We start from the raw sequence: 23,369 nt of genomic DNA on the forward strand, positions 1-23,369 counted from the left end.
ATTTCCTATTCCAAGGGCTCTTCCCGACCCAGGGATCGAACTTGTGTCTTTTGGGTCTCCTGCATTGGCAGGTGGATTCTTTACCACTAGCACCACCTGGGAAGCTCCAGTTAAAGTCCTGCTGCTGCTGCTGCTAAGTCGCTTCAGTCGTGTCCGACTCTGTGCGACCCCATAGACGGCTGCCCACCAGGCTCCCCCGTCCCTTGGATTCTCCAGGCAAGAACACTGGAGTGGGTTGCCATTTCCTTCTCCAATGCATGAAGGTGAAAAAAGAAAGTGAAGTCGCTCAGTTGTGTCTGACTCTTAGCGACCCCATGCACTGCAGCTTACCAGGCTCCTCAGCCCATGGGATTTTCCAGGCAAGAGTACTGGAGTGGGGTGCCATTGCCTTCTCCGAGTTAAAGTCCTACTAATATGTAAATGATTGATATGGTTGGAAAGGAAAAGTTGATAGGAGGACCTGGAAAAAAAAAAGAGTGCCAGAGACAGGAAGTACATGCCAAAGCAATCTGGGGCATACCAAACAAACGCTTGGGTTACTTCACAATTTTCCCCAGTGATGACCCCAAACCAGTCCCAAGATTAGTGACTAATCAAAGATGAGAGTGTGAGAGCTGGCCAAAATCAAAAGAAAGGTTCTTATGGGAACAGCTAGCAGCGGAAGGAGCTGTTATCAGAGTCTAAACCTCCGGTTTTCTTCTTTAGTCCATTAGAGGAGAGAAAACAGGAAAGTTTGGGGCTACTTGTATTTTATACACTATTGCATTTCACCAATAGATATTTGCTAGTTAGTATAAAGTAATCAGAATTTTATAATACTTTAGTTTTAATCATAAAATACATTGACCACCTAAAAAGGCATGAAAGTGCAAGTAAAGGCATTTCCAACTCTTTGCGACCCCATGGACTGTAGCCTATCAGGCTTCTCTGTCCATGGGATTTTCCAGGCAAGAGTGCTGGGGTGGATTGCCATTTCCTTCTCCAGGGGATCTTCCCGACCCAGGAATCGAACCTGGGTTTCCCACATTACAGGCAGACGCTTTTACCATCTGAGCCGCCAGGGAGGCCCTTTAAAAAAAAAAAAAAAAAAAAAGGCATATAAAGTAAAAATGTATTTTAAGCCTTATGACAAGTCAACTTCTTTGTAATCATAGGATCTACTTTTTTTTAATTAGTTGGAGTACTTCTCGATTAAAACCATTCACTGTGGGACTTCCTTGGAAGTCCAGTGGTTAAGAATCTGCCAGTGCAGTGGACATGGGTTCCATCCCTGGTCTGGGATGATTCCACCTGCTGCAAGGCAAGTAAGCCTGAGAGCCACAACTACTGAGCCCACATGCCACAGCCCCTGAAGCCCAAGCACCCTAGAGCCTGTGCTCTGCAACCAGAGAAGCCACTGCAGTAGGAAGACTGCGTCCTTCAAGTAGGGAGGAGTGGTCCCATGCTCACGACAACTAGGGAAAGCCCGCACACAGCAACGAAGACGCAGCTCAGCCATAAACAAATAAATAAAAAGAATCTGCCTTCCAATGCAAGGGACTAGGGTTGATAACCTGCTCAGGGAACTAAGAGCCCACATGCCACAACTAGAGAAAGCCTGTGTTGCAACAAAGACCCAGTGCAGCCAAACCAAAGATTTTTAAATAAAACAAAAACTATTCACTGTTACAAGATCTTTTCAGCGCTCATCAATCTCACTTTGGACACTATCATTCAAGGGGGAGGGGGGACTCTCAAATGAAATAAAAAGAAAAAAAAAAACATCAGAAACCTTAATTTACAAATAAGTGAATAAAATGTATTCATGTATGAATGTTCCCAGATTTCCTCTCCGCCTGTTTCTGCACAGTCCATATTTCTAACTAACGTAATATGAGACTTCTTTCCTTTGGGGATGGGTTATTAGAATGATAGAGAAGCCAGACCAGAGTGGTGAGGGCTGGGGGAAGGACCAGCCCACGATGCTGCGGTGATCTCTAAAACAAGGAGCCAGTGGGGGGCATATGGACATAGGAGAGCTGCAGGGTTTTGGCGTGTAGGCAGTTTGTGGCGGTTCAGACTGTAACTGCCCTTCCAGCAGTTATACAGTGTGAGAGAACTGGGGAGTGAAGAAAGGGGATCTGGTAAGTAGTGTTATGAGTTCTGAATTGGATCCCCTGTGATTTTTCTTTGAGAGACAACATGAAAATTGGTATTCATCTTTAAAATTACTTTGGGCAGTGCTACGAGCTACTCTGTAGAAACTGAGCTATGTGGGGACCCAGGATGATGAGGGAAGAAATGTTTATGGGATATAATTATCACTACAGTAAATCAGAAATAACCCCAAATGCCTCACAATAGTGAATCAGCTCAGCAACATGATAAGAGAAAATACAGCATTAAGGATGCATGGGGGCTTTGGGAGTGAGGCCATTCAGAGTCTCACTAAGAATCTCTTAATTCCTTCCTTTACACATTGAATAATTATATCAAAATTTAGAGTTACTGGGAAGATTAAAGAAATGAAAATATGTATAAAATTCCTGAAAGAGTGTATGACTCTTTGAACTCATGGTAGCTAATGTTATAAACAGTGGTCCCCAAACTTTTTGGCACTAGGGACCAGTTTCATAGAAGAGAATTTTTCCACGGACAGGGGGAACAGGCAGGGAGGGATGGCTTCAGGGTGATTCAAGCACATTGCATTTTATTGTAGTTCAGTCACTCAGTCATGTCTGACTCTGCAACTCCATGGGCTGCAGCATGCCAGACTTCCCTGTCCTTCGCCATCTGCTGGAGCTGGCTCACACTCACCTCCATTAGGTCAGTGATGTTTTCCTACCCTCTGGTCCTCTGTCGTCCCCTTCTCCTCCTGCCTTTAATCTTTCCCAGCATCAGTCTTTTCTAATGAGTCGGCTCTTCACATCCGGTGACCCAAGTACGGAGTTTCAGCGTCAGCATCAGTCCTTCCAATGAACGATCAGGACTGACTTCCTTTAGGATTGACTGGTTTGATCTCCTTGCAGTTCAACCTCCCTCCAAATATTTCAGCATGACTAGTATTAGAACTTGTGAAATTTATGAGTGAGTAGCTCTGTTTTTTTTTTATTTCATGAGTTCACATACCAGTGGGTGTACGTTACATATATGTTTGCATATGTGCACCTCTGGGCTTATAGCTCAGTGTATAGGTTTGTTGTTATATACCATTGAGGACAGAAACTATGTCTTAATCACCTTGACTTCTCCACTGCAGAGTGCTGTATGTGGCATATTACAGGTGCTCAAGCTTGCTGGAAGGAATGAATATGCTTGTGACAAATGAATATCCTTTGGATGTATCGCTACCATGTGAGTGTATTTACGTATTAGTGGAGAGGCGTTTTCCTGAGCTTCAGTCACATGTGTATCTATCTGAATGGGTGAGGAAGGGACAACTCGAGCAAGAAGGTTTGGCAGAGGACGGCAAGCTGGAGCCAGGAAGCAAGAGACAGCAGGTAACAGGTGTGACTGTCTCTCTGGCGCCCACCCTGTGCTCTGTGGGCTTTCAAAATCGGGCTCCATGTTTTCCCTTCCTCCTGGCACTTTCTAAATTCTCTTGCACTATTCCTACTTAGAAACTAGCTCAGGGCTATTTCTTCGCTTTTGTGGAGGAGGATGAGGAGCTGGTTTCATGCTTCCAACAGATCTGTTTTCCTTTCTTTTTTTAGACTCTCAAATTCTTCTTTCAAAGGGCAGGCAAAATGGAGACTGAAATAATTGATTCAACAACAACCTCAAGGCCGTAAAATGCCATCTTTGCTACTAACCAGGGAATATCATATATCACAGGTAGACACTTTTTATACTTTAGAGAAAAAGAACAAGAATACCATTTTCTCCTCCCTCCTAATTAACTGCCCCTTGGGCTACTAGGACCCTCAAATAACAGTGACAGATGATCTCAGAATTTCTAGATAATAGAGATAGTAGAGGGGATTTCCCGGGTGGTCCAGTGGTTAAGACTCTGTGTTTCTGCTGCAGAAAGCAAAGGTTCAATCCCTGGTTGGGCAATTAAGGTCCCACAGGCCAATGAAGTGGTCAAAACAAGCAAACAAAGAAAAGGAAAATAGAAGAGAGCCTATAAAATAAAATTTTAAAACCTATAGAATTTTTCAGAAGACTGAAAAATCAGGATTCAGGGCTTTTGTGGTGGTCCAGGGGTTAAGAATCTGCCTGCCAATGCAGGGCACACAGGTTCCATTCCTGGTCGGGGAGATTCCACATGCCTCGGCGCAGCTAAGCCAGTGATCCACAACTATTGATCCTGCACGGCCTAGAGTCCACGTACTGCAGCTAGAGAGTAGCCTCCACTCGCTGCAACTAGAGAAAGCCCTCGTGCACCAATGAAGACTCAGTGCAGCCAAGAAAAAATAAAGAATAACAACAAAAAAGAGAGAAAAATCAGGATTCACACATTTCCTGAACCCTTCTCTTGTGTCTAACAAAGTCCTATCAAGCATCTAATTCCCCTCCTAAGTCTCGGGCACCAGCAATTTTCTGGCACCCACTGGTCTCACTCTTCTCAACTCCTCCTCCACTTGCAGCCCATGCTCCACCTGGCCTTTCTAGGATTCGCTATTGCCCGCCAGATGATTCTGTTCATTTTCTCTTCCCAGGTAGATTACACCTACTTTCCCTTATATGATCCACAGGTTCCAGGGGAAGCTCTCAACAAAACACCTGCTGACTGAACAACAACAAGAAATTCAGATGTCATAGAATTTTAGGGCTAAAAGGAATCTTAGGATCTTTTGGTTCACTTTTTCTGTTTTAGAGAGGATAAGCAGAGGCCCAAAGGGTTACCTTTATAGATTTTAAAGAAAAACCATTGGTTCCAGACTGTATGTTCAGCTGAATAATATACTTGGTTCCTCACTAAAAAGCCATGTGGTGCAAGTGTGCTTCAGATCAGATCAGATCATTCACCCAGTTGTGTCTGACTCTTTGCGACCCCATGAATCACAGCACGCCAGGCCTCCCTCTCCATCACCAACTCCCAGAGTTCACTGAGACTCACGTCCATCAAGTCAGTGATGCCATCCAGCCATCTCATCCTCTGTCATCCCCTTCTCCTCTTGCCCCCAATTCCTCCCAGCATCAGAGTCCTTTCCAATGAGTCAATTCTTCGCATGAGGTGGCCAAAGTACTGGAGTTTCAGCTTTAGCATCATTCCCTCCAAAGAAATCCCAGGGCTGATCTCCTTCAGAATGGACTGGTTGGATCTCCTTGTAGTCCAAGGGACTCTCAAGAGCCTTCTCCAACACCACAGTTCAAAAGCATCAATTCTTCGGCGCTCAGCCTTTTTCACAGTCCAACTCTCACATCCATACATTACCACAGGAAAAACCATAGCCTTGACTAGACAAACCTTTGTTGGCAAAGTAATGTCTCTGCTTTTGAATATGCTATCTAGGTTGGTCATAACTTTCCTTCCAAGGAGTAAGCGTCTTTTAAATTCATGGTTGCAGTCATCATCTGCAGTGATTTTGGAGCCCAGAAAAATAAAGTCTGATACTGTTTCCACTGTTTCCCCATCTATTTCCCATGAAGTGATGGGACCGGATGCCATGATCTTCATTTTCTGAATGCTGAGCTTTAAGCCAACTTTTTCACTCTCCTTTTCACTTTCATCAAGAGGCTTTTTAGTTCCTCTTCACTTTCTGCCATAAGGGTGGTGTTATCTGCGTATCTGAGGTTATTGATATTTCTCCTGGCAATCTTGATTGCAGCTTGTGTTTCTTCCAGTCCAGCATTTCTCATGATGTACTCTGCACAGAAGTTAAACAAACAGGGTGACAATATACAGCCTTGACGAACTCCTTTTCCTATTCGGAACCAGTCTGTTGTTCCATGTCCAGTTCTAACTGTTGCTTCCTGGCCTTCATACAAATTTCTCAAGAGGCAGATCAGGTGGTCTGGTATTCCCATCTCTTGTGCTTAGTCATGTCCAAGTCTTGGAGACCCCATGGACTGTAGCCTGCCAGGCTCCTCTGTCCATGGGATTTTCCAGGCAAGAATACTGGACTGGGTTGCCATTTCCCACTCTAGGGGAATCTCCCTGACCCAGGGATCAAACCCACATCTCTTGCATGTCCTGCATTGACAGGCAGATTCTTTATCACTAACACCTAGGAAACCCTGCTAGAACCATGGTCTTTCTATTCTGACCCCCAACCTTGATCTTCCCTATTCTGACCTCAAGCCCTACGTTCTCAATGAATTGCTGCCCATGATTTGACCTGACAGTGGGAAACAAAAAACAATTAGGTCCCAGGATGACAACCTCCTTTCAAAAGGAGGTTGGGAGGACCATCATGGTGTCCAATGACAACAGAAGGCATCAGAAAGAAAGGGGCACCGACTTGAAGGGGTGTGGAGAGTCAGCAAGAAGGTGGCAGGGGGACTTCCCTGGTGGTCTAGTGGCTAAGACTCCAAACTCCCTATGTAGGGGCCCGAGTTCCATCTCTGGTCAGGGAACTAGATTCCACTTGCTGCAACTAAAAAGATTCCACACGCCGCATCTAGAGATCCTGCATGCCATCATGAAGACCCAGTGCAGTCAAACAAATAAATAGAATAAATATTTAAATAAATAAATAATAAATCAAGTCAGTCATTGATAATAAAATCAAATAAAGAGGGTAGGAGATAGGGTCTTTAGAGGGCCAATGACCAAGTCTAAGCAGAGTCCAAGCAAATCCAGTTCTTCATCAAAAGGCGATTAGAGTCAGGTAGGAACTGATAGGCATGATGGGCAGAAAGAGAAACACTAGACAAACTCAGATCTGGTTCTGACTCTACCCTTGATAAGAAGTATAATTTGGAACAAATTATTTAACTGTCAGGCCCTCAGGCAGACTCAGAATCTTATAGTCTCTGGTTGGGAGCAAGTCTTCATTCCAAGGCTTTGCAATCAGATTTTTGATCTTAAAAAGCTGGAAGAGGGTTGGAAGGATAAATTGGGAGTTTGGGATTAACATATACAAACTGTTATATATAAAATAAATAACCAACAAGGACCTACTTATAGTACATACACTACTCAATATTGTGTAATCACCCATAAGGGAAAGAATCTGAAAAAGAATAGATATGTATAATTGAATCCCTTTGCTGTACACTTGAAACTAACACAACATTGTAAATCAGCCATACTTCAATTAAAATAAAAAAAAGAGCCCGGAAACAGTATCACTTCAAGTGGAAAACATTAGAGAGAATCGTCTTTCCTTGAAGAATGTTGCAGTTGGTTTACATCACAGTTTACTCACATCACAGTTTATTCAGAGCCTGCTGTTAAGTCAAAATCCCATGGTTGTTATTTTAGTCTGTTGACACTGTGGTTGCATATTTCAGCATATGACATCATTCCCATGGAGGCATCAGACATTTTGGGGCTCCCAAATTATGACCGATGGATGGTGGTTAGGTGCTTTTGCTCAGAACACCCTTTATAACTACATGTGTACTGTACTACATGTGTGAACCATATTAAAAAAAAAAAAAGAAATGTTGATCACTTTCAATTAAAACACTAGATGGAAAAAAAAAAACCTACACTAGACAGCAAAGAAATACATACTTATAAAACATTCCTCCTCTCAACGTTTTCACAAGGTCTGAATTATCTTGTAATATGAGGATGCTATAATTTTGGCATCTACATTTGAATTCAATCCCTCTGCTTAAAGCCTCTTGTGAAGTTAAACTCCTATGAGGTTTATTTTAGACTGAAACAGTTTCATATTTTTCGTTTCACTATAGAATAGAAAAAAGGCAAAATTAAAACAAAAACCAGGGACTTCCCTAGTGGTACAATGTTTAAGACTCCACAAGTGCAATGCAGGGTGCCTGGGTTCTATCCCTGGCCAGCAAACTAAAATCCCATATGCTGTGCAGTGTGGCCAAAACAGAAAAAGAGGACCTCAAAATTACGCTGATCACTGGCAAATGCCCTGTTGTAGAAGTGTAGAAAAGCCCTTGAAGTTATCGTATGGACACGGTCTGCCCAGCTGTAAACTTAGGTATCTATTTTTAACCACTTTCACAGTGTCAGAATGTTAGACCTGGAAGGGGCCTATGAGGTCATCTGATCCAAGCCACTCAATTTCCAAAGGCAGGTAGTAAAGATTAGAGGCATAAGAGACTCGCTGAAGTCAAGCAGGAGATTATTTAGTATAGCTGATCTGGAACCCTTGTTTTTTAATTCTCAGCATTACTGTTCTTTGCTCGCTTTTACTTATATTTGTTTTTTAAATTGTTAAAAATCATTGCACTGTATACGGTAAAAAAAACAAAAACTCTCTCTTCCAACAGACTTCCCTCCCACTCTTCCATGTTGTCCAACTTTTTAGGGGAAACCACTATTGATAGTTGGGCTTCTCTGGTGGCTCAACCGGTAAAGAACCCACCTGCCGATGCAGGAGACATAAAGAGACGTGGGTTTAATCCCTGGGATGGGAAGATTCCCTGGAGGAGGGCATGGCGACCCACTCTAATATTCTTGCCTGGAAAATTCCACGGACAGAGGAGCCTGGAGGCCTACAGTCTGTGGAGTTGCAAAGAGTCAGACAAGACTGAGCACTTGTGCACACACTATTATCAGTTTGCTGTATACATATGCAAATTCCATGTGTGTGTCTTAAGTACTGATACATTCATTCACATACATATGGGTATATACACGGGCCAAGATTTTTTTAATTTGTATTATATTTAATTTTTATTGAATTATAATTGACATACAATATAGTGTTAGTTTCAGGTGTACAACATATTGATTTGACAGTTTTTTAATTTTAATTATTTTTTTATTGAAGGATTTTGCTTGACAGAATTTTGTTGTTTTCTATCAAACTTCAACATGAATTAGCCATAGGTATGCATATATCCCCTCCCTTTTGAACCTCCCTCCCCTCTCTCTCGGAGAAGGCGATGGCACCCCACTCCAGTACTCTTGCCTGGAGAATCCCATGGACGGAGGAGCCTGGTAGGCTGCAGTCCATGGGGTCGCGAAGAGTCGAACATGACTGAGCGACTTCACTTTCACTTTTCACTTTCATGCATTGGAGAAGGAAATGGCAACCCACTCCAGTGTTCTTGCCTGGAGAATCCCAGGGATGGGGGAGCCTGTTGGGCTGCCGTCTATGGGGTCGCAGAGTCGGACACGACTGAAGAGACTTGGCAGCCCCTCTCTCTCCCCACCCCACCCCTCTAGGTTGATACAGTGCCCCTGTGTGAGTTTCCTGAGCCATGCAGCAAATTCCCATTGCCTATCTATTTTACATATGGCAGGCTAAGATTTTTGAAAATAGTTTTACTCCAAACTAGAACCTAACTAAACCAAACTAAAAATGGTGGGGGGGGGGGTGATAAAATGGGAGTTCTGAACAACAAAATAAATATCATTTCTAATAGAAATTGTTATTTCTCTTATCATTGCTCATCTAGAAATAATCATGAAATTTTAAAACATTTTTATTTATTTGACTGCACTGGGTCTTAGTTGTGCCATGTGGGTTCTTTAGATGCAGCATGCAAACTCTTGCGGCATGTGGGATCTAGTTTCCTGAACGCAGATGGAACCCAGCCCCCTGCATTGGGAGCACAGACTGAGCCACTGGGCCACCAGGGAATTCCCTAGAAATTCTCATAAAATTTGACAAAAGCTCTTCAGGCTTCCCAGGTGGAGCCAGTGTTAAAGAACTCACCTGCTGGGACTTCCCTGGTGGTCCAGGGGCTAAGACTCCATGCTCCCAATGCAGGGGGCCTGGGTTTGATTTCTGGTCAGGGAACTAGATCCCACATGCTTCAACTAAGGGTTCACATGCTTCAACAAAATTGCAACCAAATAAATTAAAAAAAGAAAACTCACTTGCTAATGCAGGTGATATAAAGGACACTGGGTTCGATCCGTGGGTCATGAAGATCCCTTGGAGGAGGTCATGGCAACCTACTCCAGTATTCTTGCCTGGAGAATCCCACAGACAGAGGAGCCTGGCCAGCTATAGTCCATGGGGTCTCCAAGAGTCGCACATGACTCGGTGACTAACACACATGAAGGGGTCCTCAGTGCTATGCATGGTGGGTAGGGTGGAATTTATTCTTTGGAACAGTCTGTTATCTCTTGCTTCATAGGATTAGTTTGGTATTTTAGAAAGATCATTCTGGGACCAGAATAGAGGATGGATTAGAGACAGTGAAACCAGCTGAGGGGTTACTGCAATGTGCCAGGCAAAGGGGGGTGAGTGTGTGAACTGAGAACGTGGAGCTGGATGTGCACAAGTCAAAGGAGAAAAGGGGTCTGGATGAAGAGACCTCGGAGGAAGACTCACAGAACCTGAAAACCAGTTGGATATGGAGGTGAAGGGGAGCTGGTAGACACTCTTCCTTCTCATCTCCTAAATCTTTAAAAAATGTTTATTAATTTATTTGGCTGTGCTGGGTCTTAGTTGCAGCACACAAGGTCTTTAGTTGCAGTATGTGGGACTGAATTTCCTGGCCAGTGATAGAACCTGGGCCCCAGCCCTGGGAGCAAAGAGTCTTAGCCACTGGACCACCAGGGAAGTCCCTAAGATCTTTCTTTCTAAGCAGGAACTTTGTATCTCTTGCCAACTTTGGCCAGGTAACTGGGGCTCAATTAAAGTTTTCTTTATTTTTGTTCTAAATGTATTTCAGTTTTGTTCAATTAAAATTTTTGAAGAAATCCTTCATTTTGTTTTTTATCCACTATACAATCCTAAGCAATTCCTGTTCATGTTTTGATTACCAAAATTTTAATGCTTTTTTTCCCTTCAAAGTATGATTTCAACTAATACAATAGTTCTTATTACTCACCCGGTCATTCAAAAGCTGATGGTTTAGGGGTGTCCAGGTACTCATCTTTGTCTGCATTTTGGGACCATTTGTGTTTTTTGGAGGTGCAAATGCCATCATGAAATAACTGGATATTCTTCTGTAAGAAAAACTATGTCTTCAGAAGAAATGAATCATACAATCTTCAGAATACTAAAAAAACTAATACCATATAATCTTTTTCAGTACACTGGGACAGGGACTAGCGGGAGAGTGACATTTACTGGGAGTATTTTATATGTCAGGCACTTAACAGGTTTGCTCAATTAAACCCATAACAATATGGTAAGGTGGTGGGTTTTAGCTTATTTTACAGATGAAGAAAATGAGGCTCACTTTGCTTTGCCCAGAGTTATACAGACAGTAGGTGGTGAAACAGAGAATCAGACCCAGGTCTGTTTAACTCTGTTTGATTTTCATTGGACCAAGCGGGAAAAATCAGAATCACTCTTAGCTAAGAACATACCATATTGGTCAGAAAGAAGTATTTATAAAATCACTGTGCAATCTGATCTACTCCATTTTGTCCCTTGTGACCTCCTTCTTCCTCTGTTAACTTTCTGACATCTAGCTAACAAGGGCTCTAGCTTGCTACCATGTTTAAGAAGTAGAATAGTACAATGGACAAGGCCAAGAATTTATATATGGACAGATTTGGGTTTATTGAGAAAAATACACTGGGGAAAATATACAGTACACCCAGTACTGTATATGTCTGCCTTCATTTTTGTGGCCTCACGGCATGTGGGACCTCAGTTCTCCCACCGGAGATGAACTCACATCCCTTGTATCGGAAATGTTGAGTCTTAACCATGACTGCTGTTGTTCAGTCACTAAGTTGTGCCCAGCTCTTTGCAACTCCATGGACTGAAGTACACCAGGCTTCCCTGTCCTTCACTATCTCCAAGTTTGCTCAGACTCATGTCCATTGAGTTCGTGATGCCATCCAACCATCTCATCCTCTTTTGCCTCCCTTCTCCTCCTGCCTTCAATCTTTGCCAGCATCGGGGTCTTTTCCAAGGAGTCGGCTCTTTGCATCAGGTGGCCAAAGTTTTGGAGCTTCAGCTGCAGCATCAGTCCTCCCAATGAATATTCAGGGTTGATTTCCTTTAGGATGGACTCATTTGATCTCCTTGCTGTCCAAGGGAGTCTCAAAGGTCTTCTCCAGTACCACAATTAAAAGGCATTGATTCTTCAACGCTCAGCCTTCTTTATGATCCAATTCTAACCATTGGACAGCCAGGGAAGTCCCTATGTATGTCTTCATTGGATTAAAGCACTCTAATTTCCACGAGGGATTACTTTTCCCTCAGTGTTTAGGGTCTGCTGGGTTGGTTAATCGAGGCGGCCTCCCCTTGCCCAGTCATAAGACTAAGCTAGGCCAGGTAACTGATGCTGGCTTATCCTTGCTTTACAGCCAAGGTGATCATTCAAAGTACCATAGATGCTCTGAGTAGACTGTTAAGCTGTTCTTAGACTCTTCTTGGAGGGGCTTCCTTGGTGGTGCTAGTGGTAAAGAATCTGCCTGCCAATTCTGGAGACAGAAGAGATGCAGGTTTGATCCCTGGGCCAGGAAGATCCCCTGGAGGAGGCCATGGCAGCCCACTCCAGTATTCTTGCCTGGAGAATCCCTGGGGCAGAGGACCCTGGTGGGCTATGGTCCACAGGGTCACAAAGAATCAGACATGACTGAAGCAACTTAGCGTGCATGCATGTCCTTTCTTATCCATTTTGTGAGCCACCTGATAGCCTTCAATAAATTTCACCTACATTAGCTAGAAGACCCTTCTTGTAGGGGCATCCCTGGTGGCTCAGATGGTAAGGAATCTGCCTGCAGTGCGGGAGACCTGAATTCGATCCCTGGGTTGGGAAGAGTCCTTGGAGGAGGGCATGGCAACCCACTCCAGCATTCTTGGCTGGAGAATCCCCATGGACGGAGGAGCCTGGCGGGTGACAAAGAGTTGGAAACAACTGAGCGACTAAGCACACAGCACACACACATTAGCTAGAATCTATTTCTGTTGTTTGCAACCAAAACTTTTTACATTACACAGTTTGGATCCTGGCTCTAAAACTTACTAGCTTTGAAACTTTTTGCAAGTAGTCACTCAGTCATGTCCGACTAACTCCATGGACTGCAGCATGCCAGGCTTCCCTGTCCTTTCCCATCTCCCGGAGGTTACTCAAACTCATGTCCATTGAGTCAGTTATGCCATCCAACCATCTCGTCCTCTGGCATCCCCTTCTCCTCCTGCCTTCAATCTTTCCCAGCATCAGGGTCTTTTCTAATGCGTGGGCTCTTCGCATCAAGTGGCCAAAGAATTGGAGCTTCAGCTTCAGCATCAGTCCTTCCAATGAATATTCAGAACTGATCTCCTTTAGGATTGACTTGGGCAGGTACACACTGCTATACTTAAAATGGATAACCAACAGGGACCCATGATATAGCACAAGGAACTGTGCTCAATGGCAGCCTGGCTGGGGGAGAATGGATACATGTCTATGTATGGGTGAGACCCTTCATGGTTCATGTGAAACTACCACAACACTGTTAATTGGTTATACTCCAACACAAAATAAAAAGTTTAAAAAAAAAAATAGCATCACCACAGACTTTCTTAGAACTTCCTGTTATTTCCAGAGTTCTTCAAAGCCTCTCCTTGAAGGGGGCACAACAAAATATTTTAAGGTAAAAAATATTTAAAGCAGATGGATGGCATTTTTCAGTATATAGCTTCAGTGTTTCTGTTTGTTTGTGCCTTCTTCCTCTCTGAAGGTATGTTTCAGATCCAAAGCAGTGGTGCTGAGTTGGAGCCTGCACAGGATTTGCCTGCCTGACCCAGGGCTCCAAAAAGTATAGCAACAAATATAAGACAATTTAAAAAAAGATTTCTTTTTATTTATTTATCTGGCTGAGCCAGGTCTTTGTTAGGGCATGTGGGATGTAGTTCCCTGACCAGGGATAGAACCCAGGTCCCCTGGACAACCAGGGAATTCACCCAGACAATATTTTGATCCACATGCCACAACGAAGACCTGGCACAGCCAAATAAATAAAAACAAATATATATTTTTTAAATTAACCGTTAGTTTTGGACTTACAGAGGATTCCCCCAAATGCTAGATCTGAAATTTTGTGACTCTCACTTGACATGTAATATTCCCTCTCAGGTTTAAATTAGAGCTGAAGAGAAAGCCAGTTTTCTCTTCAGTTTTCTCTTCAGTTTCTCTTCTATAGTTTTAAAACCTCAGGGTTTTAAACCATAGATAATGTCTTCCTGCAGTTGCCTGCTAATACCACTCCACTGGAATAAGGGGAAATAAAGGAGGTTCAGATGAGCCCTCACATTCTTAGCTCCTAACAGCTAAGTTGCAAAGATGTAAGAAATGATTTCATTACAGTATTATTAATTGGCTGCTATAAAAATACACATGAGCAGGCAAATATATAAAGCATGGTCACTGAGTCTAGATCTGCTCAGTTAAAAATCACATATTTCCTTTTTTATTGCTATTTATTCATGGTTGATGTTTCTTCTATTTAAATTGATTGAAGTTGTGTGTACACAACAATTTTTATTTATCTGTTTAGGCTAAGCCACTCGGCTTGCAAAATCTTAGTCCCCAACCAGGGATTGACCCTGGTCCTCGGCAATGAACATACAGAGTCCTAACCTCTGGACTGCCAGGGAATTCCTTAAACCAATTGTTTTCCATCTTTTATTTTATTTTTTTCAGGCCTATAAAACTCTTTGAGGATACGATGAAAACTATGAATCTTCTCCCTAGAAAAATTCATATTAACATTGCTGCTGCTGCTGCTAAGTCACTTCAGTCGTGTCCAACTCTGTGTGATCCTACAGACGGCAGCCACCAGGCTCCCCCGTCCCTGGGATTCTCCTTGCAAGAACACTGGAGTGGGCTGCCATTTCCTTCTCCAATGCATGAAAGTGAAAAGTGAAAGGGAAGTCACTCAGTCGTGTCCGACTCTTAGTGGCCCCATGGACTGAAGCCTACCAAGCTCCTCCATCCATGGGATTTTCCAGGCAAAGTACTGGAGTGGGGTGCCATTGCCTTCTCCGCATATTAACATTACATTTTGCTTATACCAGGTTAAAACCTTCTGTTGTAAGCTCAGAAACTCTCTTTTCCCAGTTTGAGTAGAAAACAATCTGACTGATTCTAAGCACGATTTCTGATTAAGACAAAGTAGTTTTTCCAGGTCCTCCCTAAGGTTTTGCTGTTTTTTTTTTTTTTGTTTTTTTTTTCCTTCCTGGTTCTTCAGAGCTAGAAATCATTTGAATTAGGCTTTTTTTTCAAATCAATTTGAGTAAAGTTTGGTTTTCAGGAGATGGGCCTGGCTGAGCAAAAGAGCCCTCTTGGTAATAGTCTTCCTGAAGCAGGCAAATGGAGGTATCCTGCCCTGGTTTTTGTCATTATCCTTTTACAGTTTTTTCCTCTGTCCACTCTGGAAGATGGGCAGTGTGCATATCTGCATGTCCACACTGGTTCACGGTATAGACCACTCAGACGCTTTCATACAACATACCAAAAAATTACAAGACAAAGCAAGTTGCCTTCCCTCCTTCTACATACAAACCTGGCTGTTGTTTTTTCATGACCTCTTTCCCCCTTAATGGCTGTCCTTGCATGTTCCCCTTTAATTTTTCTTTGGATAAAGGGGAAGAAAAAGGGCTTCTGGCCCTTACCCCCAGTGTGTGCTTCTAGTGTCATGCTTAAAGGCAAGGCTAGGTCCTCTGGTCAAGTTCCAGTGGTAACACACCTCCAATCCCATCTTCAAAGCCATTCTTCACACTGTCACCATTGCACAACTTCACTAAAGACTTATTAGGTCTGTATTACAGGTATAAAGACAAGTCTTGCCTATAATGGAGATTACAGTCTACTACAAGAGGGTTTTTTTTAACAAAAAAAAATGTATATATTTAAGGTGATGTTTTAGTGTATGTACACATTGTGGAATGCTTACCACAACCAAACTATGTAACATATCCATCACCTCCCATAGTTACTGTGTGTGTGTGCACGTGTGCGTGTGTGTGCATGTGTGTGCTTCTGTGTGTGTGATTACCCTTGAGATCTACTCTTCTAGCAAATTTCAAGTATATAATATATTATTATTAACTATAGTCACCATGATCCCTGGGCAGGAAGATCCCCTGAAGAAGTTAATGGCAACCCACTCCAGTGTTCTTGCCTGGAGAATCCCATGGACAGAGGAACCTGGTGGGCTACAGTCCATGGGGTTGCAAGAGTGGGACACAACTTAGCGACTAAACTACCACCACCATCACCACATAGTCACCATGCTGTACATAAGGTCTCTAGAACTTATTCCTTTTATAACTGAAGGTTTGTACCCTTTGATCAATATCTCCACACTTCCCTCCTCCCCAACTTTGGCTAACCACTACTCTATTCAGGGAAGTATTTTTTTAAAGGTCTGTTCGTCATTTGTCAGCTCAAAAACCTTCAGAGACTCAGTAATGGCTACAGAATCCTTAGCATGCTGATCTAGGTGCACCATGAATTTACCTTTTTGGTTCATCCTCCTTCCTCTCCCTTCATGCACTATCTGTACAGACACACTGAACTTCAGATCAGAGAATGTGGTACAAAACTGGTGCTTCTCTGCTAATGTGGTTTTCTGAATGTGCTCACCTGAATCCTAAACTCAGTAGTACACAGTAGGTGCTCAATAAAACCTTGTCTCAATCAGCGGAATGAATGAACACAATAGTGGAGGTGAGGTGGTTTAAGGATTAAAGCTAGTGGCAAAGAAGGTACAACTCAACATTAGGAACCGAGCATTGGGGTTAGACTCAGGATAATCGGGTTTTTATTTGGCGTTTACAGAGCAGAACACGGTTGAGTTTCTCCACTAACACACAGCTCACCCATTGTACGCTGCAGTATCATCAGAGAAGGAAATAGAGATTGCCAGGAAATGATCAGGAAATAGGGTTCGGATGTGAGAGTTGGACTGTGAAGAAGGCTGAGCACCGAAGAATGGATGCTTTTGAACTGTGGTGTTGGAGAAGACTCTTGAGAGTCCCTTGGACTGCAAGGAGATCCAACCAGTCCATTCTGAAGGAGATCAGCCCTGGGATTTCTTTGGAAGGAATGATGCTCAAGTTGAAACTCCAGTACTTTGGCCACCTCATGCGAAGAGTTGACTCATTGGAAAAGACTCGGATGCTGGGAGGGATTGGGGGCAAGAGGAGAAGGGGACGACAGAGGATGAGATGGCTGGATGGCATCACTGACTCGATGGACGTGAGTCTCAGTGAACTCCGGGAGTTGGTGATGGACAGGGAGGCCTGGCGTGCTGCGATTCTTGGGGTAGCAAAGAGTCGCACACGACTGCGTGACTGATCTGATCTGATCTGATCTAGATTTAAATATGAATTCATCTTATATTCAACTAGGTGGAAACAAAGAGAAACTATAAGACAATGCAAAGACCTAGTGCTTTGATAAGCACAGAAGTAATTCTTTGTTGGTTGTTAATTTTATATATATGATGCACCTGGTCATTTAACTGCTAATACAGAGCAAAATGTAATTCCCGGGGTCACTGCCAAGGCTCGTGAGAAGCCCAGGAGGACCTGAGAGAAGAGCTCTCAAAAGAGTCTCCATCTTTTTCATGCAGCGATCACTGCTCTCACCTCTTTAGGGCTTTCTCTTCAAGTCTTTCTTTCTCCTCAAGCCTCTAGCGCTGGTGTTGCCATAGCTCCTGTTTCTGTGACTCCGTCTAGCCCCCACCCCTTCCAGTAGGCCAATCACTACCTATAAATCTTTTCGCTGGCTTCCGGGGTCTCTTAGGCAACAATGTGTGGTCTCTTGATTGGCTGGGAGATCCTGGAGGGCTGGCTCCAAATTTGGGCACGGGGACAAAATGGAAAAGTGGGAGGGCCCAGAGGGTGGGAAAGGCTGCCATCTCTCAATAGAGTGCCAGGACGAATATGCAGCCAATCCTGAAACAAACAGCATTAAATGCCCCCATTCAAGCTGTAAGTATGTTCCAAATCAGGCCAACCTACTGAGCATGCCCAGTTATACCGTTCTGGACACTCCGGGGTTCTGAAACGTAAACTCCGTTTCTCCGGGTTTTTAGAATGGCCAACAGGTAAAAGAAGGTTGCAGGAAAAACAATTCTGGAGAGGTTCAGTGAAAGAATAGCACCTGCACACAGGAAGTGAAAGAACGTGGGAAAATTGCCCAACACACAAACTCAGCAATGCTTCCACATGAATTGTAATTTATTGGGTTAAGGAATTCAGGCCGACTAACAGATACACCAGGGAACCAGCAGATGGCATGCCTGAATAAGGATAACTCCCAAATTTGGGGAATTTTTCAATCTGGTCTAATTTCATTAATGAAATTTATGAAGCATCTACCATGTAATGAGAGGCAGAGTGAGAATGCAAGAATAAAAAAAAAGAAATCTAATGAGGAGGATTTGAAAGTACAATGTAGAAATAACTACTGGTATAGAACTATAAACTAATGCTGGAGAAAAACAACATTTCAGAAGGGACATCTGGGAAGTGTAAAACAGTTCTTATGGGCAGCAGCTAACCAAATTCAAAAAAGAAAACTTTTCTCATTATCTCACATTCTCTAAAATACATAAAAATGTACTCTCTTCCAAGGTAAATAAATGTAAACCCTATGTTTATATTGTTTCATTGTTTTGAAATAGGCAGCATTCGTATATCTCCCGTTTAAAAAGAAAATGAAAAGTAAAGCTCATAGAGGTTGCTGCTTTCTTTAGAGTTGACAAAGGATCAGTAAGTGGCCAAATTGAAACTTATGTTGTCTGAATTCCATCCCAGTGGTTTTAAGTATGGTTGTATGTTTTATGATCAGGTTGTACGTAAAATGAATAAACAAAGACTTTTGCAGGGGTGGAGGCCTGGGGGAGGTAAGTAGATGCAATACTAAATTACCATGTATTACCGGTTAACATGGATGGTTTCAAAATGGGTTCATCCAGAAAGAGACCAGTTTTAACAACTCCCTGGGAGAGTGTTGGGTCTCGGTGAAGTTCCTGAGCTACCAGGGAAGCCCTAAAGACTTTCTATTGGTGGTTATAACATTGAATGAAAGAAAGATGGGATTAAAGAGAGCCCGACACTTTATCCCTGTTAGATCTGAATATTTTTATCCCTGAAAATAAGGTCCCTTTCATTGATCCTCTCAACTAGCATCCTCTGGACCTCTCCTTGTTCAGCCCTTCATCAGTGTGACTGCTGATCCCCCAGTGAACACCACCATTCACATTGTGTTCACGGTGAGCACATTGGCTCAATGTCCTTGAAAATTTAACATTACTTTCATTTAAAATTTTTTTTAAATTCCTTTTAAAAATATTTATTTGGCTGCACTGGATCTTAGTTGCAGCACACAAGATCTTGGATCTTTAGTTGCAGTTTGTGGAATCTAGTTCCCAGTTGTTCTTCAGTCGCTAAGTCGTGTGTGACTCTGAAACCCCATCAACTGCAGCACTACAGGCTTCCCTGTCTTTCACTAGTTCCCAGACCAGGGATTAAACCTAGGTCCTCTGCATTGGGAGGGTGGAATCTTAGTTACTGGACCACCAGGGAAGTCCCTCAACATTATTTTTAAAGGAAACATTTCAACCATAAAGAAAAGTTTACAGACTTGCCTAAGAAACACCCTTTTCTCCCTGCAGAGATTTTTAAAAATGTTAACATTTTGCTTCATGTGTGTGATTAAGAGTTGAAGTCTGTTTTACATGCTGCCCAGATCTCATTTCCCACCCTGCCTGCCTAGAGGCATCCACTGTCATAAAATTCAGTGTACTGCCTACTTGTCCACTTTTTATGCTTATTATATATACATGTTTGGCCTTGTAAACAGTGTGACTGTTTTAAAGAGCTATCATAATTTACATACTTTGTAGTTCGCTTCTTTCACTCAGTGGTCTATTTCTGAGATGTGATCATGTTGATACATTCAACGATAATTTCTACATCATTCCCACCTCCCACTAGGAGCCAAGATATGTTCTATGCCTGACAGTTTTCACAAGACCATGTGTAAATTGCATAAAAATGTGAGAGCAGCACATCTCTAGAGGATCTGAAGGTACAAGGGATCTAGAAGTACCCGAAGCAGGTCTATACTGCTTTTCATAAATGCTCTTAGCTGCTTCACTCACCTTCAGTAGAGGCAGTGTTGGCTCCACAACACACAATGACGTGATAAGAATCAGCCTATGGATCAATGTTATTTTTTTAAAGGTATTACTGCATTAGTATTTATTAACGAAATTGAAATGTCATTTCAGATCCCTTTTATGGTGCAATTCGCATAGCTCATCTTCTGACATTAAACGATATTTATGACTGTCTAAGCTCAGTATTTATTATCATTTAGGGAGCATCTTCAAAACAGATTGTTTCACTGGTGGCTCAAACAGTAAAGAATCTGGCTGCAATGCAGGAGACCTGGGTTCCATCCCTGGGTCGGGAAGATCCCCTGGAGAAGGGTATGGCAACCCACTCCAGTATTCTTGCCTGGAGAAGTCCATGGACAGAGGAACCTGGTGGACTACAGTCCATTGGATCACTCACAAAGAGTCGGACACGACTGAGGGACTAACACTTCCACTTTTCTTTGTAAAAATAGTTGCCTATAATTAAAGAGGCCACAGAGATGTGTCCCAAGGGTTTGGACAAACCACAGATTATATAGCTGTTTTTGGTCAGTCTCCTAACATGGGGTGGCAAAGATTCAGACAGAAGATTATACTAAAATACACCATTTTAACCAAGTGTACAGTTGAAGAACCTTAAGTACAGTCATACTATGCTACAAGATTAAAGTATTTCTTTAAGTCCTGTGTGCTACCATAGAACAAAATGATGCCTGTGAAGTCTAGGTTGAAAAGGGAGGGAAAGGAAGAGAAAGGAAGGTAGGTAAAATGATAGAGGCAAAGGTAACAGCTTTGGCTTGGAATGAGTGAATCCAGACTCAGCCCTTAAAACGCTGCCTGGCTTTGGCTAAGTCTTTTTAACCTTTCTGGACCATTCTTTTCCACGTCTGAATAATGAGAGGTTAGGTTTAGATGATTTCTAAGGAATCTTTAAGTTCTGAAATAGCTTAGGTAGAAAAAAATAAAATCACTTATGAAGAAAAAGAGAGAAGAAACATTTCTCAAAGAACAGAAGATGGGGCATGTCACCAATAACCTCAAGCCCCACCTGCTCACTAAAGTGGGTGTTGGTAAAGAGGGTATCTGCTCTGCTGCTTCAGCCTGGAGCTCTGCAATATGAAAGCTGACTACCTCTATCTGCACCCAGTACCACTCTCAGCACCCGCCTCTTAATCAATTCCAATCCCCGGGTTCCCAGGGGGCACGCTGGTTCTCAAACAGGTTTTGGTGGTCTCTCAATAATAGCGTTCCAGGCTTGAGTGATGAGAGTCGCTGCACTGTCTCAGCAGGGAAGGGAGGGAGAGCTTTGCAAAGGGGACTGAGGGCATTTAAGAAAAGCTTCCAGAGCACGCAACGACTCCGCCGGAGCAGGACAGGGCCGGGCATCAGCCTCGGCGCGAGGTAAAGAGCAACGAAACCTGCAGACGGGTATCCAGAAGCTGGGCTCAAACTAGGAGCGCTCGGCCGAGCGTGCGCAGCGCGCCTGCGCCGTACGTGCGTGCGCATGTGCCGCGGCCATCGCGAAATCTCGGTCGCTCGGAGGCGCAAGCTGGTGGTCCTCGCTGGCTCTGTTTACCTGAGGGAACTGCGGCTGCCCCCGGCCGGCGCCGCAGCCCCCCGGGAGCCCGGCCCCGATGTGTGAGGTGAGCCCCGGGTCGTGCAGGCCACTTCCTGTCCTGCTCAGCGGGAAAAGGACTTGGGAGTGGGAACTGAGGAGGTGCCGCGGCAGCTGCCCGCTCCTCGGTCTAAGCCTGTGCCGAAGAGCCACGAGCAGCTGTGGCACCTCCTCCTCAAGGATCGTTATTCTCGTCTCCGACAAAACAAAAGCCTTGGGCGCTGTGCTGTGGAGGGGTGTCTCCGGGCTTTCTCGGGGTGGGTGGCGGGCCGGCGGGGGAGCCCGAGTTTGGGGCTGGGCGGACTGTGCGCGCGGACTGGATTAACCCTCTCGGTCCCGAATCTGCGTCGAGCAACCGGTTCGAGTGTGGCCCGCGCTCCCTGCACGCCGCCCTCGGCCCAGCCCTGGGGCTCGGTCGGCGCCGCAGGGGCGTGTGGCGCTCCCGGGCCACTGGGGGCTGTGGGTGGAGCACGCGGCTGCTTGCGGGGAGGATGATGCACGGAGGGCTGGGTGCGTGGGTGCGGGCGGCATCGCAGCATCTGGACTGCTTCCCGTTTCTAGTCCTGAAAGTTGTCCCCTCTCCTCCCTCCCGTCAGTTTTGCAAAGTCTGCATATTCCTCCTCGAGGCTTTCCCCTCTGCCGCCTTGGACGCTCCGTGTGTTTGCCCTGGGGTACCTCGGGGAGGTTCATCCATAGCCTCTGAAATAAGGTTCTGTTAAACATTTCAAGACATTTTAACATCTTCCTAGAGGCCTTTTTCAGAGTTAGTTGCCTTCCTCAATAAGAGAATAAGGGGTGGTTTTTTCTTTCTTTCTTTCTTAAAAGAACAAAAGCATATGCCACTAATTTAGGCAGAGGAGTCAACTCGAAGTTGCAAAATATCTAGGAAGGACAAAAGGTCTGGTTCTGGGCCCAGAATAAATGAAATTTTGAATTTTTGTTCCCTTCTGAATGTAGGCAGACAGAGCAGCAGAGCAGACCAGCAGCTATAGAAATAAATGACTGCTCGATAAGATTGGTCAAACAATATCTTATTTTATAGAAGTAGTTTGGAGAGACCTGTAACGTTTATGTACGGGAATTGGGTTACTTGGCAAAGCCAATACCGCAGGAGCAAGGAAACAAACACTTGACGAGGGGGATGTTAACCTCCCTCTTGAGCCTTCTTTTAGCCTTTAGTGGCATGCTAACAGTCAAAGGGATGGATAAATCCGTAGTTCTGTTATTAAGAACCATTTACTCCTCAAGATAATGATTTCCCTCCATCCTTTTTTTTTTTCCCCAATCCGTACTTTTAAGCAAATCAATACCATCTTCTTCCTCCATAAGAAGAAGGAAAAAAGAAAGTGTTTGTTTGAAGTACCAAACCACAACATAGAGGTAATAAGATAGGAAAGTGATGTAAAAGTTTAAGTGGGCAGGCTTGCAAGGATGTCGCTGAAAATAAAAGATAATTAAGATGCAGTTCTTCTTACAGTGTTGCCTTTTATTTAGTGAAATAAGAGGTTCCTCCTCTACCCCCCTCTCCCCAAATGCTTTGAAACTGTCAGGAAAATAAGGTAATTAGTTTTCAGGAAGCATTTAACAGGAGGCTTCCTGTGTGCTGTTTTGGATCTGTCAGAAATTCTCTGTTCCTTATTAATTCCTAAATACTCAAGTGTCTCCAGG

At 43.7% G+C, this 23,369-nt stretch overlaps 1 long non-coding RNA gene across 1 annotated transcript; it reads right to left on the reverse strand.

Annotated features, from left to right (window-relative positions):
* Positions 1–736: 736 nt before the first annotated feature.
* LOC129640760 (uncharacterized) lies at positions 737–17,667 on the reverse strand. The gene is made up of 3 exons (XR_008708966.1): positions 17,568–17,667; positions 10,861–10,978; positions 737–1,068 (listed from the first exon to the last, which is right to left on the reverse strand). It is a non-coding gene; the product is annotated as an uncharacterized LOC129640760 (long non-coding RNA).
* Between the last annotated feature and the right edge of the window lie 5,702 nt (positions 17,668–23,369).

Source organism: Bubalus kerabau, unplaced genomic scaffold (genome assembly GCF_029407905.1).
Source record: "Bubalus kerabau isolate K-KA32 ecotype Philippines breed swamp buffalo unplaced genomic scaffold, PCC_UOA_SB_1v2 scaffold_40, whole genome shotgun sequence".
In the NCBI taxonomy this organism is placed as follows: Eukaryota; Metazoa; Chordata; class Mammalia; order Artiodactyla; family Bovidae; genus Bubalus; species Bubalus kerabau.